The sequence below is a fragment of the Dendrobates tinctorius genome, unplaced genomic scaffold (assembly GCF_039654945.1).
Source record: "Dendrobates tinctorius isolate UK_male_01 unplaced genomic scaffold, ASM3965494v1 ptg000074l, whole genome shotgun sequence".
NCBI lineage: Eukaryota > Metazoa > Chordata > Amphibia > Anura > Dendrobatidae > Dendrobates > Dendrobates tinctorius.
This window is the reverse complement of record NW_027361742.1, coordinates 4,688,156-4,707,514: the sequence shown is the minus strand read 5'-3', so window position 1 is coordinate 4,707,514 and position 19,359 is coordinate 4,688,156.

Here is a 19,359-nt window from a genome sequence, read left to right as displayed (position 1 = left end):
AGTGGTTCCTACCCACATATCAGGTATCAGCGTACTCAGGACAAATTGCACAATAACATTTGCGGTCCAATTTCTCCTGTTACCCTTGGTAAAATGAAAAAAAATTGGACTCGAAGTAATTTTTTTGTGAAGAAAAGTTAAATGTTCATTTTTTTTAAAACATTCAAAAAATTCCTGTGAAGCACCTAAAGGATTAATAAACGTCTTTAATGTGGTTTTGAGCACCTTTAGGGGTGCAGCTTTTAGAATGGTGTCACTTTTGGGTATTTTCTATCATATAGACCCCTCAAAGTCACTTCAAATGTGATGTGGTCCCTAAAAAAAATGGTGTTCTAAAAATGAGAAATTGCTGGTCAACTTTTAACCCTTATAACTTCCTAAAAAAAATTTTGGTTCCAAAATTGTGCAGATGTAAAGTAAACATGTGGGAAATGTTACTTATTAGGTTTTTTGTGTGCCATATCTCTGTGATTTAAGGGCATAAAAATTCAAATTTAAAAAATTGCGAAACTTCAAAATTTTTGCCAAATTTCCGTTTTTTCACAAATAAACGCAAGTTATATGAATGAAATTTTACCACTACCATGAAGTACAATATGTCACGAGAAAACACTGTCATAATCACCGGGATCCATGGAAGCATTCCAGAGGTATTACCTCATAAAGGGACAGTGGTCAGAATTGCAAAAATTGGCCTGGTCATGAACGTGCAAACCACCCTTGGGGGTAAAGGGGTTAAAATGTGTTGCACAAAACTGGACACAGTATTCCAGATGAGGAAGCAGTAAATCACTGACAGATTTTATGGTACTGCAGCGTATGAGACCACAATCAAAAAAAAAATTATACATGTCCCACAGTTGGGACTAAGTGAAAAAGTAAAGTAAAAAAGTAAAATAAAATCTGAAAAAAAACCACACAAAAAGCATACACAAATCACTGAAAGCCGTTTCATCTCACAAAGCACAGAATTTGTGATAAAAAAAGATAAACAAAAAATGTACACATAATTGGTACTGTCACATCCGGAACAACGCACTCTGTAAAACTGGCATCTTATTTATTCCGTGTGGCGAACGCAGTGAATAAATAATTTTAAAAATGGCAAAAATGTCCCTTTTTCATAAAATTGAGTCACAAAAAAGTAAATAAAAAGCGATCAAAAAGTCATACACAAAGTTTGAGGTCACCCAGACAATTTTGTGCTTTCCATGAAAACTCATTCTATTATTAATCAAATAAGCTGCCAAATGAATTTAAGATCTAGTCCAGACATTGACAAGGTTCAAAAGAAAGATTTTGTTTGAAATGAAAATTTTCTCCTACAAACTTTGCTTTCGGCAAACAATGCTCCCTTTGCAGCAATTACAGCATTGCAGACCTTTGGCATTCGAGGAGTTAATTTTCTGAGATAATCTCAAGAAATTTCAGCCCATGCTTCCAGTAGCCCCTCCCACAAGTTGGTTTGGCTTGATGGGCACTTTTTGCATACCATATGGTCAACCTGCTCCCACAACAGCTCAATTGGGTTGAGATCTGGTGACTGCGCTGGCGACTCCATTACAGATAGAATACCAGCTGCCTGCTTCTTCCCTTAAATAGTTCTTGCATAATTTGGAGGTGTGCTTTGGGTCATTGTGCTGTTGTAGGATGAAATTGGCTCCAATCAAGCGCTGTCCACAGGGTATGGCATGGCGTTGCAAAATGGAATGATAGCCTTCCTTATTCAAAATCCCTTTTACCTTGTACAAATCTCCCACTTTACCAGCACCAGAGCAACCCCAGACCATCACATTACCTCCACCATGCTTGACAGATGGAGTCATACACTCTTCCAGCATCATTTCAGTTGTTCTACTTCTCACAAATGTTCTTTTGTGTGATCCAAACACCTCAAACTTGGATTCGTCTGTCCATAACACTTTTTATCAATCTTCCTCTGTCCAATGTCTGTTTTCTTTTGCCCATATTAATCTTTTCCTCTTATTCGCTAGTTTCAGATATGACTTTTTCTTTGCCACTCTGCCCTGAAGACCAGCATCCCGGAGTTGCCTCTTCACTGTAGATGTTGACACTTGCGTTTTGATTGTACTATTTAATGAAGCTGCCAGTTGAGGACCTGTGAGGCGTCAATTTCTCAAACTACAGACTCTAATGTACTTGTCTTGTTGCTCAGTTGTGCAGCGGGGCCTCCCACTTCTCTTTCTACTCTGGTTAGAGCCTGTTTGTGCTCTCCTCTGAAGGGAGTTGTACACACCATTGTAGGAAATCTTCAGTTTCTTGGCAATTTCTCACATGGAATAGCCTTCATTTCTAAGAACAAGAATAGACTGTCAAGTTTCATATGAAAGTCTTTTTTTCTGGCCATTTTGAGAGTTTAATGGAACCAACAAATGTAATGCTCCAGATTCTCAACTAGCTCAAAGGAAGGTCAGGTTTATAGCTTCTATAATCAGCCAATCTGTTTTCAGCTGTGCTAACATTCTTGCACAAGGGTTTTTAAGGGTATTCTAACCATCCTTTAGCTTTCTTACACAGTTAGCAAGCACAAAGTACCATAAGAACACTGGAGTGATGCTTGTTGGCAGTGGGCCTCTATACACCTATGAAGATATTGCATTACAAACCAGATGCTTGCAGCTAGAATAGTCATTTACCACATTAACAATGTATAGAGTGTATTTCTGAATCATTTAATGTTAGCTTCATTGGAAAACACTGTGCTTTTCTTTCAAAAATAAGGAAATTTCTAAGTGACCCTAAAGTTTTGAATGGTAGTGTATGTAAAAAAAATAATATATATAAATGAAAACGCCAAACTGTCTGTTAGGCGTCGGGATTCTCCCACTGAGCAGGATAGATCCCAAGCATTATCTGGTGCTGTGGTCTCTCATTCAGTTCTGGCCGCTGTGGTTGCTGCTCATCACAGATGTCAGTCCCAGGCTTGTGGTATAGGTATAGGTATGGTTACTGTTGGCTCTCCAGCCAAGTCTATGGTAACCTATGATATACAGTGCAGCCTTGCACACTGGAGTCTTAATCCAGAGATCACTTACTGAGTATGTCCGTGATGTGGCGTCGTCTTATTGGTGGTTGGACGTTAGCTGCTCTGGTGATGTGGCAGCTCCAGATTGGCCTGAGGGCGATGCCTCGACCAACTGGGCATGAATGTTTGGGGTGGAGCCTAGCGTATAAAAGGCTCTCAGTGAAGCACGGGAACGCGTAGTGTAATTTATGCTTGTGAGTGGGTGGTTACTCTACCACTCTGCCTGCACGGTTGCATGTGTCCTTTTATGCTCAGTGAGTGTACACGTTGGCAGGCAGGTTGCACATGTATGCGGCTTCGTACCCATGGCTCAGTGCCTGAGTCTTAATCTACTACATGCTTTAGGTACTGGATAGGCACTGGCTAAGTAGTATCAGGACTGGGGTAACTTGTGGCTAAACATCTATTTTTTTCTGGTGTGCTGTTAGCACAGTTCAGTTACAGAGTAAGCTCAACCCTGATGCTACACATCTCTAAGAAGGCAACAGGGAATTTTACCTAGTGTCATAAGAGTTCTTTCTTTCGGCTCAGCATCTGCTTCATTCATGTGTGCGGTTAGCACAGTTTAATTGCAGAGTTAGCTCAATTCACGCTCTAACTTCCCTGTGATATTAACAAGGTATATTACTTAGCATACTTAGTGCAGTACCTCTCTGTGAAGTAACAGAGCTTGGTACGCAATGTTACGATCCCACTATGTGGAGTGAATACTGTCCTTGTAAGGCCAGTTTCACATTTGCGCTTTATAGCGCAGCGACGGCCTGCGCATGGCCGCCGCTAAGCCCCGCCCCTCCCGGCTCCCTGCCCGCCTCATCCGGTCATCGCCGCCTACTAGCGCACATGGACGCTTGCGATCTGCACACCCTATCTTTAGCATAGGGCGCACAGATCGTGCGCTGGCCGTGTGCTAGCAGGATTTTGCCGTGCGCTGCGCACTTTTGAAGGTGTGCCGTGCGCGCCGAAATGCAACATGCTGCGTTTGGCGCACACGGACGCACCTTCAAAAGTGCACAGCGCATGGCAAAATCCTGCTAGCGCACGATCTGCGCACCCTATGCTAAAGATAGGGTGCACAGATCGCAAGCGTCCATGTGCGCTAGTAGGCGGCGATGACCGGATGGGGCGGGCAGGGAGCCGGGAGGGGGCAGGGCTTAGCGGCGGCCGTGCGCAGGCCGTCGCTGTGCTATAAAGCGCAAATGTGAAACCGGCCTAAGTGAACACTTGCTGCTTTGTTCTGTCATCTTTCACACTAGCAGCAGGTTCCATCTCTGCTTGGTGGACCCTGGGTTGCAATTGTTCTTTAGTTATATTTTATTTAGTGCAATCCACCAGCCCTAAAAGTGTCTCGCAAAAATAAGCCCTAATATGACTCATTCAGCAAAAAAATAAAGATAGTTACAGCACTCAGAATATGAGGACACAAAAACAAATTCATTTTTGTAAAATATTGTTTTAGTGGGGAGAATACTCAGAGTCTATGGCCGGAGTCACACTAACCTGCGCAAAAAACGCTCTGTATTTTACATGCGTAATACGGATGAATGACCCCTAAACAGTGCTCCGTAGGTCATCCGTAAGCAAGGTGTGGTCGCGTATTTTGCGCATGTGTGCATCCGTATGTAATCCGTGTGGCATCCGAATGCAATCCGTATGGCGAGTTTTTCTCGCAGCCTTGCAAAATGGACATTTAACGGTTTTCTGGCCTGCAAACAATTTAAATCATTAGCCTGCACCCTATTTAGACACTCAGAAACAGGTGGCTGCCTACATTCTGTACATTTGTCACCTTGCTTTCACGAGGTGTGTTGGTGTTCTTTGTGCAGCATGGCAGAGGGTCTGACATTCAATACAACTGAGCAGGTTCTCTTTACCTGGCTTTTGTCACGGCGCTTTGGCCAACCATATCCTGTGATAGTGGATCCGCGGAGGAGGAGACGCATGTGGGTACATCCACTTTTGAGGCAACGACTCACAAGAGGTCATATTCACCGCCTCTATTCGTCTCTGCGGGAGCATCTGGAGAAATTTTACCAGTACTGTCGAATGAGCATTTCCACATTTGATCGCCCCTTGGAGACATTGCGCCCTGGGATCACCTTTCAGGACACTATGATGCGCAAAGCCATATCTGCAGAGGAGCGACTTCTACTCACAATACGGTATGTACTACACAACCACATTCTCTATGTTCATAATGTGTGTGTTAATTTTTGTTTTTTGGCCTTCTTGGACAAAGTTTAATACCCTCAACTTACTCAAAATATGTTTCACCTGACACAGCAGAATGTTACATATAATATGTCCTGCATATCACTTAGTCATTGTGCCACCAAATATGTGTGTGTTGTTCTCTCTCATTTCCTAACAAGTTTGGTCGGCATGTAACTGATTTTTTTTTACTTTAGCCATCCTAAAATGTACTATTTCTGTTGTTCTACAGCTTCCTGTCCACTGGCCTGTCTTATGCCGCCCTCCACCATGAGTTTCTCATTGGAAAGTCAACCATTTCAGGCATAGTGAGGTCTACATGTGCACAAATCTGGACAAGACTCCATCAGGTGGTCCTACCCGAGCCCAGGATGGAAGACTGGTTAAGGATTTCAAGGGACTTTGAGGAGGACTGCCAGTTTCCAAATTGTATTGGGGCCCTGGATGGCAAACATATCAGGGTGCGTAAGCCGCCGAACTCAGGCTCCCAATTCTTCAAATATAAACAATACTTTTCTGTTGTATTGTTGGCTCTGGTAGACCCTCAATACAAGTTTATAATTGTTGACATTGGGGCCTATGGAAGGACGGGAGACTCTAGAGTCTTCAATACTTCCATAATGGGTCGGCGGCTACGCACCAACCAGTTGGATCTACCACCACCACGCCAGCTACCAGGCTCCCCCGAACAATCAGTCCATTATGTCCTTGTGGCAGATGAGGCCTTTCAGTTATCGCGCAATGTCATGAGGCCATATCCCCGGCGCAACCTTGACCACAGGCGCAGAATTTTTAACTTGCGCCTATCACGTGCTAGGCGACTGGAGGAGTGTTCCTTTGGGATTCTTTGTGCCAAATGGCGGGTACTCCAGTCTGCCATTCAGTTGAGTGAGCAAAATGTGAATGAAGTTGTCAAAGCCTGTGTTGTTCTGCATAACTTCACCAGGATACATGATTGTTCCTCCTCTGATGGTGTTGTGCGTAGGCCGGACAATGTGCGCAGGGTGAGACCACCTATCATCCCTCAACGTAGACCGCTCTCTGGCCTCAAAGTGCGTGATATATTCACGAATTACTTTATCTCACCTGAGGGGGCAACTTCTTGGCAAGAGAATGCTGTGTCTATGTTATAATTTGTTTCTTTAAAAGTGTGTCTAAATATATATTACTCAAGCCTTTATGATTCTATGACTGTTTCATTGCATTGGTTGGTGTCTGTTAGTATGTTGTGAGGGATTGTGAAAAATCACACAGAGACGTTAGCTAGAGTAGACAAATTTTTAATTTTGCCTTTTTTTTTTTTGTTTTGCTTAAAGGCAAACATAATTTTGCCATAAACACAAATTTGGCAATGGCCAAAATGACCCTTTGGGCCTTCTTTAACTTGGTGTAACATTAACATTACAGAAAAAAACTGCAACAAACATTATGCAATAACAACATTGCTGCATGCCTACATTAACCTTGATTAGGCAACAAAGGGTGAGCTCCATCACCTACATAAAGTCAATAATATAACACTCACATTTCCTCATAATGTTTTCCAATCATAGAAAGCTTCCACCATGACAGGCAAGGCTACCTCACATCTTTCACACAGATATTACCTGTCTGTAGAACAGACAATATTTAAGCATGCTATACTGGAAAGGATGAAAATACAAAAATCACTTGTTAAGACATAGAGAGAGCGTGATATTCTGAATGCTGGTCGCCTCAAATTGTTTTACTAGAGATTGTTAACAACAAAGTTGACTACTTAACTAAAAGCAAGCACGCCTTTCCTATGCGTTAGCAAGTGACTACTGTATTTTCATCCTTTCATGTAACAGTATAGCGCATTTAAATATTCTCTTTTATACACACATGTAATATCTGTGTGAAAGGCGTGAGGTTGCGTTGCCTGTCATGATGGATTGTTTCATATGTTTGGAAAACATTGTTTAAAAATGTGAGTGTTAAATTATGTTCTAAATGTTGGTGATGGAGAACACCTGTTTTTTGGTCTAGATTAGAAGCACCAGTTACAAGTCACTGGACATCTCCAAACTTTTGAATCATAAATCCTCATATGTAGGGGAAGGGGAACGTGGAGGACCAGCCTGTGGGTGCTGCTGGACATTGTGGGCAACATCGCCCTGTGTGGGGCCATACTGTTGCCCATGATGCTGTAGTTGTCCAGCCTCCTGGGCCTGTTGGGGATACTGGCCAGAGTAATGATGATGGTGAGGGGCTTCTTGTTGGCTCTGGTAGGCCCGTGGCTCATACCCACCAAGATAGCCAGATCGTCCCCAACCAGGTTGGGACCAGCCTCCAACACTGGGTGGGTACAAGTGGCCATATTGGTAGGGTTGGCTTGAGGAAGACATTTGGGGTTGCGGAATAGAAGGATGGGTAGGGGGAGGAAGGGGTTGAGGTGTTGGCCCACGTATTAGGGGCTGTTCAGACCCTGCTTGACCAAGCATCTGTGTTGATGGTCTCATGCGCATTAAATTTCTTGGTGAGAGCTGCCACCTCTCCAGAAATTCAAACACCTCATATGGGGTATTAGGGGGGTGCTTGCATCAAGCAGGATCTGAATACATCCCCTAATACGGAGCCTGACCTCACGGGTAAGGGCACGGAGATAAAGGGTGAGGCTACGTGCATAGGCCTCCTCACCATCATCTGTAGTGACTCTGGACAAGTAATTCAGCACCCCTGTGTCCACATTGGTCCTGCTCTCTTGAATGGTGACCTGGCGCCTTCTTCTTATTCGCTGTGATGCTAGAGCAGCCTGTGGGGAGGGCCTGATCTGGGCAGTTGGGCTGCTGCTCAAGTTGCCCGGCTCTTCCAGGATGGGTGAGTTTGCAGCAGCAGACCGTCCTGGTGGTGTGTTGTGTAGGGCAGCCATTGTGTGTTCTGGTGATGCCTCCTCTTCAGCCATCCTTCTTGTAGGGCGAGAAGATGGGCCAGCCACCTCATCCCCTACAGGATCTATAATGGGCTCTGCCTCTGAGGCCGTTCCTCGATCCGTAAGGTTGGATTGAGTTCTGTTATGAAATAGAACAGAGGCAAAAATACATCAATATTTTTGTCCCTGTAAAGTATTTGTGTAATGTTTTTGTGTCATGTGGTGTGAGGTATGTACTTACGGTCTCAGAGCCAGAATTGGGTCGAGGAAGTTCAGCCGGTCATAGTATATATATTTGCGCTTTACATGGCCAGCATCCCCACTCCTGGACCGCTGCTGGCGTTCCCGGCGGTACTGGTCCCGGATGCTTCTCCACCGTTTCATCACATCTTCCACTGCAATGTGACAGGAAAGATTGTCAAAATCACATATTTGAGAGGTCACATTTTCTACCAGTAGTCTAGGCATGGGGCCTTCTGGGGTGTGCGTTCTACCCATGGTGGCATATGTAATTGGGCCGATACCCAGGGTCTCATTAGCTCCACTGAAACTAATTTTATTGGCTAGGAGGATGAGGAGCTTGTGGCCTAACCCCTAATTATGGCTGTGTGAAGCCACGTGTCACATACTAATGTAACGGCCTCATGAGGCTAATAAAAGTACATGCACAGGAAGGGGGGGGTGCTGATTCTAGATTCCGTTTATAGCGTGCGCTAAGGTTAATGATATTTTTATGGTTGCACTTACGAATTTTCTGCTGCTCATCACATGGTCTGTCACCAAAGTCATGGTACATCTGGCGACAGATGCGCCTCCATGACGCCTCCTTTCTTGTGCGGTTCGCATAGTTTGCGTCGCGTGAGTCCCATATTTCTGGACGCTCCTGCAACAGCACAATGAGCATCTCTACATTAATATATGTGGACGCCATGCTGCTGCTGTACTCCGTGGAGGCTGACTTCCTGGATGTCTGGAGCAGTTTTTTAGCTCATTTGCATGTCTACGCTTCCTGATGATGGATTGGCCCATTTCCTGTTCACCAGCCAAAAGACCTGCGTATTGCTCGCAGGTCACACGTGTGTTCCGTATGTAATCCGTATTTTTTGCGCACCCATAGACTTGCATTGGCGTACTACGGGCGTAGTACGCTGACAATCGCAGCATGCTGCGAGTGGCACGGAGCGTAGGATACTGAGGAGAAATATACGCCTGGTGCGAGTGACCCCATAGAAAATAATTTGTCCGTGTCTAATGCGTGCTTTTTGCGCCTCTCACTCTCCCGTATTCCTTGCCAGTGTGACCCCGGCCTATGTCATAACCTCTCATTGATCACATTCTAATATCCCAATTGATCTGTTTGAGTAATCAACGATCTCTTTGGGTGAGATCAATCCTTTTTCTATATATTTAACCATGAAGTGGATTGACATTTTAGTTTGATGTGATTTGGTTACTCTCATAATATTTTTGATATGGTATATCTAACACACTAAACATAGATTGAAACTCACATATGGAAGATACATCACCAGGAACTGGGACCATGTAACACTAATGAGTCACATGACACCGCGGAGGAAAAATGGCTAATTGGACACAGTTTGGCCATTTTCACTTAGGGGTGTACTCGCTTTTGTTGCCAGCGAATTAGACATTAATGGCTGTGTGTTGAGTTATTTAGAAGGCACACTAAATTTACACTGTCTGACAAACTGTACGCTGACTACTTTACATTGTATCAAAGTGTCAGATCTTCAGCGTTGTCCCATGAAAAGATAGAATAAAATATTTAGAAAAATGAGAAGGGTGTACTCACTTTTGGGACATACTATATGTACAAACTTATATATTAGTCCTTAACATAATTTACAAAAAGGTTAAGTTTAACAAAACTATAAGGCTATGTGCACACGTACCGGAACTCTCGCGGAAATTACCGCAAGAATTCTGGAATTCCATTCCGCGGGAAAATCGCATTTTAAATTCCCACGATTTTCCCGCGGAAAAAATAGCATTTTGCAAGCGTAATTAGCTTGCAAAATGCTAGCGTTTTCCAAGCGATCTGTAGCATCGCTTGGAGAACTGATTGACAGGTTGGTCACACTCGTCAAACATAGTGTTTGACAAGTGTGACCAACTTTTTACTACTGAGGCCGCCTATGCAGCATCAGTTGTAAAAGATAAAATATAAAAAAAAATAAAAAATGGTGTTATTCTTACCTTCCGGCGTCCCGCGCAGCCGTTCCCAGTAATCCTTTGCGAAAATGCCCGCGATGAAGTCCGTTCTCGCGGGATCGCGATGTCTCGTGGTAATTCGCGATGACGTCGCGCGAATGACCGCGAGACTTCACGATCCCGCGAGAACGGACGCCATCGCGGGCATTTTTTCGCAAAGGATTACTGGGAACGAGAGTGTGGAGAGAGGCGGGAAGGCTGCGCGGGACGCCGGAAGGTAAGAATAACAATATTTTTTATTTTAAATTCTATTTTTTACAGGGATATGGTACCCAGAGCCCGGAGGACAGTCTCCTCTCCTCCGAACCGTGGGTACCATCCGCAAATGTTCTGCTTACTTTCCGCATGGTGTGCACAGCCACATGCAGGAAGTAAGCGGAACAATGCATTCCAATGGGTGCGGGATCGCCGCGATTCCGCAAAATTAATGAGCATGCTGCGGTTTTTACCGAGAAGCGATTCCGCCGCGGTAAAAACCGCAGCATTAGCACAGCATTGCGGAATCCCATAGGAATGCATGGGATGCTTATTTTTCGCGTTTTCGCGGCAAAATCGCGCGGTTAACACCGCCGCGGAAACGCGAATAAAACGCCACGTGTGAACTCAGCCTAAATGTAGAATTTCCACCATCGGGACGAGGGATCGGATAGTTTCATCTTTTGCACTAGAAGTCTGTTGCTGGGAAACATTAATGACTTAACAAACAGCACTGGGATTTATGCATTCATTAGAGAGCCGGGAAGATTCCCCAATGAACAATTACAATGGGAGAATACATGCTTTTCTGGAGTTTTTCTTTTAAAATCATAGCCCTGATGCTACCCTAAAATATAAACAAATGCATAAAAGTAACATCTTTAATGTGTCATAGAAACAATTGCTACTGTGTTTCATAATGTATGCTTGGTAGACACTAAAACTTAAACTGGTTAATCACAGAATAATTTCTAATAATTGGGAAAAAGAATGTTTTGCACCTTGACTACTTGACAGCAGTAAAGCTATTTACTAGTTTTCAAACAGAATTTGAAGAAAATCTAGCAACAAAGGTTAAAGGAAAAGCCACAGATGTTAACTAAGTAGTAAAATATTTTTTGTGTAGATGCAGAAAGTCTAACAAGAAATACGCATAAAATGTATGTTTTATAGTGATGAGCGAGTATACTCGTTGCTCGGGTTTCCCCGAACATGCTCTGGTGTCCTACGAGTATTTTGGCGTGCTTGGAGATTTAGTTTGTGTCGACGCAGCTGCATGCTTTACGGATGCTGGACAGCCTGAATACATGTGAGGAATGCCTGCTTGTTAGGGAATCTCCACATGTATTCATGCTGTCTAGCAGCCATAAATCATGCAGCTGCGTCGACACAAACTAAATCTCAGACCACGCCAAAATACTCGGAGGACACCTGAGCATGCTCGGGAAAAACTGAGCAATGAGTATATAAATATTTTTGTAGGGGGCGTGGCATGGCTGCTGAGGAGTGAGGACGTGCTTTAGGGAGCTCCCACTCCTATACCGGCTACCGACCTACCAGAGACCTCTACAGAAATCCTCTACCCCGATGCATACTAGGAGAGGCAAAGGGAGCAAGCTTACCAGCTCCGTGGTGCCCGAGAAGGCTTCCCACGGCATACCCTGCTATTTTACAGGAGCAGGGAGGACAAGAGCTGCAGGCGCCATATTGGATCCGGCGCGCAGAGTGAAGACGGCCCGCCGACAGCAGGAGGCACGGTACAGGGGATGGGGAAGCAGGCCACGGGGAGCAAAGACCGCGGGGAGACCCCCGGAGACCTGTCACAATAACCTCAGGGGCCCCGCGGGAGACCGAGGGCTCTCCTCAGAATAACGCCACAAAACCCCTGGAGACATGTGTCTCACAGGGAGACCCCGCGGGCACGGCAGCGCAGCCTTACACCAGCACGACACATGTGGGCCCGGAGGAGATGTCCCCGAAGCTTTCCGCGGTATGCCCCCAGACGGGTACCACTGCTCCCCCCGACACCGGCCTTGCCACCAATGTAGGCGCTACAGAGCAGGAACATATCGCTCCGATGGGGAGAGGGCAGTCAAATTATACCATATCATCTGCCCACCAGGCTGGACCCCCACCCATCATGACTCTCCCACTTACACATCAGTCTACAACTTCCCCGATACCGCAGTGCGGACCAGCAGCCCCGTTCTTTATAGGACACTCTACAGCCCCCATGGGAATTGATCTCACTTTGTTATATGATAAAATAAAAGATATCCCGACGAAACAGGATATGGAGCAATACATTACCCGTTTGGAATCCTCCTATAAAGCTGAACTTTCCATACTTAAAGATGACATTCAGCAATGTGGGGAGAAAGTTGAGTCCCACGACCAGCTATTGGCTTCCCTGACTGGAAGGATAGAGGCTCAGGAAGCAGCTATGACTGTTCAAACTAGACAGCTACAGACCCTAGCAGAAATGCTAGATGATTCGGAAAACAGGGGACGAAGGAACAACATAAGAATATGGGGACTACCTGAGTCCGTGCCCCCTCAGGAGTTGGATTCCACATTAAGGGGCATTTTTAATTTGGTGCTGGACAGACCTCAAGATGCCCCATTGGAACTAGACCGTGCCCATAGGGCTCTAGGCCCGCGCCCCAGTGAGCAGGATCCACCGAGAGATGTGATATGCCGGGTACACAAATACCAACTTAAAGATGCAGTCATGGGGGCAGCCAGGAAGACAAGATCCATAGACCACTTGGATACCCGCATACAGCCCCTACCAGACCTGTCCATATGGACTTTGCAGAGGCGCAGAGCTCTTCGCCCTCTCTTGGATGTGCTACGACAACATGATCATCTCTACAATTGGGGGTTTCCGTTTTGCTTCCGGGTTCAGAGAGGAGGCAGAGTGCATCGTCTGAGTCATCCTAGTGGAATTTCAGCATTCTCAGCCGCCCTAGATATACCTGAAGTGGACTTACCTTAGTGGCCACCTTTACCATCATTTAATAGAATGGATGACCCTCGCAGGGGTCATGCCCCTCAGAGACAGCGGCGACCCAGAAGAGGGCCCAATAGACACGAGCGTGTACATCCAGAAGATGGAGATATTGCCTGATTATTCAGCTTCTTGATTTGCGGTTATTTCTCTTTTAGTTGGATATGGGAACGGGGATTGGGGATCATCCTTACTGGCAGAGCGGAACTGAGGTTTCAATCGGTTTTCATCGTCAATTGATTCCCCTTTTCTCTTCCCTTCCCCTTTCCTCCCCCTCCCCTTCCTCCCACCAACCCCCCTTCCCTCATCCATATTCTCTTAGACAGCTGATGTTTCATGCTAAACGCTATCATTTGTCTATAATTGCTCATCATTCTGTTGTACCCTACTTCGAAGGAAGATATGATCCCTAGAAGTCTATGCCTTAGGTTTAAATATTATGGTACCTTTAATATTGTTAGCCGTGACGGTATTGATACCAATGGATATGTGGAATATGCTGATAGCCCAGGAGCTGGTAAACCACGGTCATATATACTTTTCATGTGTTAACTCTCTGCCCTAGAGGTATAGGATTGTTAAGTATTTATGAGGTTGGGGGCCGAGGGAGATGGCGTCTCCATCTCTCTTCTTGCCGTACACTTACCCCCCCTGGAGGTGCTGCTTCGCCCCGGTGGCACGCAACATTTGAAAAGTACCTCCACTAGGACTCACGTTATTTGTTGGTGCGGTTTATCCACACCTGTATTGTTACGTTTCACCGTTATCCCTAGCTTTCCTTTCCTTTTCTACTTCTTTGTCTAACTCCTTGTTTATACCCTCTCTGCCCTACTAGCTTCTCCCTCCCCTCTCCACAGCGGGCACTGGATTCCGAGGCCGACCCACCCTTTTGAATGAAGTTTGACCTCCTTGAACTCAGACTACGACCACAATGCCTGGTAAGAAGGCCGCACAAAAGATTACATTGGGCTCTCTAAACGTTAGGAGCTTTAACATACCACAGAAGCGGTCACATATTCTATACGGCATGCATAAGAAAAGAGTAAATATATTGATGCTACAAGAGACCCACTTTAAAACTGGCCATGTCCCTAACATACCTGACCGCTACTATACGACTTGGTTCCACAGCGCCAACCCGGAGTCGCGATCCCGGGGGGTGTCCATATCACTCCATAAATCCCTCCAACATACCATACTGGACACGCTAATTGATGCTGAGGGCAGAAACGTGATCTTGAAAATCCAGATTTTTTCAACAACCTACACTATAGCGGGTTGGTACGCCCCCAGTCGAGACCAAATTCAAGCTACTAGGTCTTTTTTGAAGAAAATGGCAGATTTCACGGAGGGGGTTGTTATACTTGGAGGTCACTTTAACCTGACCCTTAATCCGACGATAGATTCCACGGCGGGGAGGTCTTGCCTTTCCCATCGTCAGCTGTCTTCTCTGAAAAAGGATCTTCATGACCTACATCTTACTGATGTTTGGAGAATCCTCAATCCCAATGTGAAAGACTATACATTCTTCTCCACGCCACATAATTCGCATGGTAGAATAGACTTCTTTCTACTTAGCCATTGTGCATTGGCGTGGGACCCGAAACCCTTCATTGGTAGTTTCCTTTGGTCGGATCATGCTCCAGTCTTCCTGGACATTAATCCTCCTGACTCGGGGACGCGCCAGTGGACGTGGAGACTGAATGATAATCTCTTAAAAGACCTCACCTGCATGACTGATGTTAAGACTACCATAGCAGCATTCTTGCAAGACCATGCAGACGACAATACCGCTATGCCGATCAAATGGGAAGCTCTTAAATGCGTCCTTAGTGGGGTACTTATTAAACATGGTTCTCGTCTGAAACAGGTGAGAAACAGGGAGATCATGGACCTCACTGAAAAAATACTAACCATGGAGACAATGCATAAGTCCGGTTTGGGGGCGGGGGTACAGTCTGACCTGATCAAATGTAGAGATGACTTGAAGTCCCTATTAAACGAGAAGTCGCGTCATCATAGAAACCGTTTCAAAAGTATACTAAACGGTCAAGCCAATAAATGTGGACGCCTATTAGCCAGATTTCTACACCCAAACTGCCAGACCACATACATTCCATCTCACCGGGGACACCGTGGGCAGACAACATCGAACCCAACAGAAATTCTTGATATATTGAGACGTTATTATCACACATTGTACAATATTAATGGGGATGGCCCCCATCAGCCGGCTACAGACTCCCAACCTCAAAAAGACTCTTACATACATGATACTGCCCTCCCGACACTAGCAGCTGACTTAACGACACCACTGGAAACTGACTTTACGATTGATGAGGTCGACGAAGCCATTCAGAATACCCCGGCAGGTTAGAGTCCGGGGCCGGATGGCTTCACTCCTCATTTCTACAAGAGGTTCTGAGAGCAGCTTAAACCCATTATGACGTCGGTCTTTAACTCCATTGTAGATGACTCACTGTTCGCCCCACAATCCTTAGAGGCTTTTATTACAGTAATACCGAAACCAGGGAAAGATTCCACAGTGGTAACCAACTACCGCCCAATATCCCTTATTAACATCGATGTAAAACTTTATGCGAAAATCTTAGCTAACCGGTTAGCACCCCTTCTACCTTTAGTTGTTCATTCGGACCAGGTGGGGTTTGTGCAGGGAAGGGAGGCGAGAGACGGTATAGGTAAGACTCTTATCTTGAGAGCACACGCCAAATTAAAACATAAGCCTCTTGCTTTGCTGTCGATCGACGCAGAGAAAGCCTTTGACCGAGTACACTGGGGTTTCATGTTTTCGGCTTTACGACAAATAGGCCTAGGAAATAGTTTCCTACATAGGATTGCGGCTTTGTATTCCGGTCCTTCAGCAAAGGTTAGAGTCAATGGTGCATTGTCAGATTCCATAGCCATTGGGAATGGCACACGTCAGGGCTGCCCTTTATCGCCCCTTTTATATACAGTGGTTATGGAACATTTGGCAGTGGCGATTAGAAAGAATCCTAGCGTGCACGGACTATGGGTAGACCGCGTCCATTATAAGGTCTCTCTTTATGCTGATAACCTCCTGCTATATGTCTCCCAGCCACACATTACTCTCCCGTCGTTGATGGCCGACTTTCAAAAATACGGCGCAGTCAGCAATTTTAAAATTAATATTCATAAAACTGAAGCCATTAATATTTCCCTAACACAATCAGAACTTGTGAGGACCATGGGGAATTTTCCTTTTCGCTGGAGGTCTGGAGCTATTCAATATTTGGGTGTTCAAATTCCCACTGACATGACTGACCTATATAAACTGAACTACTTACCCCTCCTAGAGTCGACTCTGAAACGTCTGAGAGAATATGGACGAAGGAATATCTCGTGGTTTGGTAGAATGAATTCATTTAAGATGGACATTCTTCCCAGGTTTTTATATTTGTTTCAGGCGGTCCCAATTATACCACCGAAGGTGTTCCTCCAAACCATCAGATCTGCACTGCCCCGCTTTATCTGGCAGGCCTCTAAACCCTGTCTGAAATATTCCATCCTGACTGCCCCGAAGTCCAGGGGCGGAGCGGGCCTTCCTGACCTTGAAGTCTACCATTGGGCTTCTATGCTTGTACGTCTATTCGACTGGCAATTCGGCCACCGTTCCAAGCAATGGGTGCAGCTGGAACAGGCATCCTTTAGCATTCCTCTGCGGCACTTGCCATGGATCCGATGTCATGACTTTGCTGTAGATGATCCTGGGGAGTCCACGGGTTTCTTCGTGCGGGAAACATTACAACTCTGGAGTCATTTAAAAAATAAAAAGAAATTGATCAGCGATCTGAATCCACTGGCTCCAATTTTTGAAACCCAGATTTCCCTCCCGGTCGTCATAGAGACCAATTTTTGGGTTGGCATATTAGTACTGACCTACGCTTGGGACAGGTGATAGTGGGAGGGCACATCCCATCTTTGGAAACTCTACGGGAACAGTCTCCCGCCAAGACACTCTCCTGGCTGGAATACAATCAACTGAGATCGTTCATCCGGGGACATATAGTTGACCGTACTCCTCATTCTGCGACAACACGGTTGGAAGATTTACTTCAGCAACAGGACCCTCCCTCTCATCTGATTTCTCTTTTATATAAGGAATTCCACACTAGTGACTCGGATGTGACACCGAGCTACATTCAGGCATGGGAGGGAGAGATGGGATGTGAGTTCTCTGTGGAAAATCTTGACAAAGCTTATCTTTTTACACATAAAATGTCTCCGGCTGGGGGCGCACAGGAGAAAAATTTCAAGATTCTGTCCAGATGGTATCTATCTCCTGTCAAACTGAAGTCTATTTTTCCGTCTGTCAACGATGCGTGTTGGCGGTGTGGAACTGAGAAAGGAACTCTATTTCATATATGGTGGCAATGTTCCGCTATAAAACCCTTCTGGAAGAAGGTGTTCTCGGCGTATCACAAAATTTCTGGAGATTATATCCCCCCCTACCCACAGATTGCCATCCTTTCGATTCTTCCGGGACCGATATCTGCTCAGAAACGGAGCCTTCTTCGGCTCTGTATCACTGCGGCACGGATGGTGATTCTGCGCCATTGGCGCACGACGGCACCTCCAAATATGGTCGGATGGGTTTTGGAATTTGCAGACATCTTCCGCATGGAGGAGCTTATGGCTGAAATGGAAGGGGACAATACCCGCTTAACCCGGGTATGGCAGCCTTGGATCATGTTTAGGGAATGGCAGCCTTGGATCATGTTTAGGGAAACTACCGACCTGTCTCAACTGGTTGAAGAGAACTCATAGAGGTCGGTGCGGAGATCCGGTGTCCGCTTCCCTCCCCCCTTCTGTCCCCCCGCCCCTTTTTAGGTTTTATATACCTGTTTGGAAATTTTTTTTTATTTTATTTTTACCCTTCCTCTCTCCTCTACTCCCCTCCCCTCTTTTTGTGCCCTTTCTTGTCTCTTTCTTTCTTCTCTTTCTAAAGTACACCTGTGCTGAAATCAGTAAAGATGTTACTATGAATGTTTATAGTTGCTGTCTTTATCATTTGATCATTATACTCCATTACTATACCAGAGGACATATGAGGATGAAGGCCATCCCTCCAGTGTGATTCTTTGAACATAAGCAATGTATAATGAATGTTTATATAGCACCAGTTATTTGAACTGATTCTTGTACATGATGATGTATATGAACTATACACCAATAACCATCCTAATGGGACATTATGTGCCTCCATTTCAGGGAAAGTCAAGGTCATATATGAGGACGACTATATTGCGATCTTGTATGGATGGGTGTACAATGTTTGATATCTTGTATGCTATTCTTGCCTTTTGTTTTCAATAAAAATAGATTCAACATAAATATTTTTGTATAATCCTCTTGTTGTCCTCTCTACCTGTGAGTGGCGCTATTGCTGACCACTCACTCTGCATCACGTGACACCTCTGCAGCCGCCGCCGCTGACATACGCTGATGTCACGTCAAGTACCAGAATGTCTTGCTTGACCCATGTGTGACCCAGTTGCACGCACCCCTACTAAGTGACCAGGCTGTGGGAGGAGTTTCAGTGCACATCACAGCCCAGTATCCAGAGCGTGCTTTCCTTCAGTCCTCTGATTTCATGAGACACAAGCATGCACTGGATACTAGGCTGTGACGTGTGTTGAAAATACACCCACAGCCCAGTCACTCAGGAGGGGTGTACACAACTTGCTCATGTCTGGGTGCAGCAAGGCATTCTGATACTTGATATTAACAGCAGCTGCAGCCTTGGTCACATGATGCCTTTTGAGTCGTCAGCGATAGTGCCTCTAACAGGAAGAGAAGACAACAAGAGGTATTTGCAAAATACTTCTATACAAACTTTAAATTAGTGAGGGAATTAACGAAAATAGTGGACACTATTTTTGCACAAATTTGAAGTTGACCAAAAATATTGCGACCATTGCCACTTACATTATACTCTCTGCCAGTATAGAC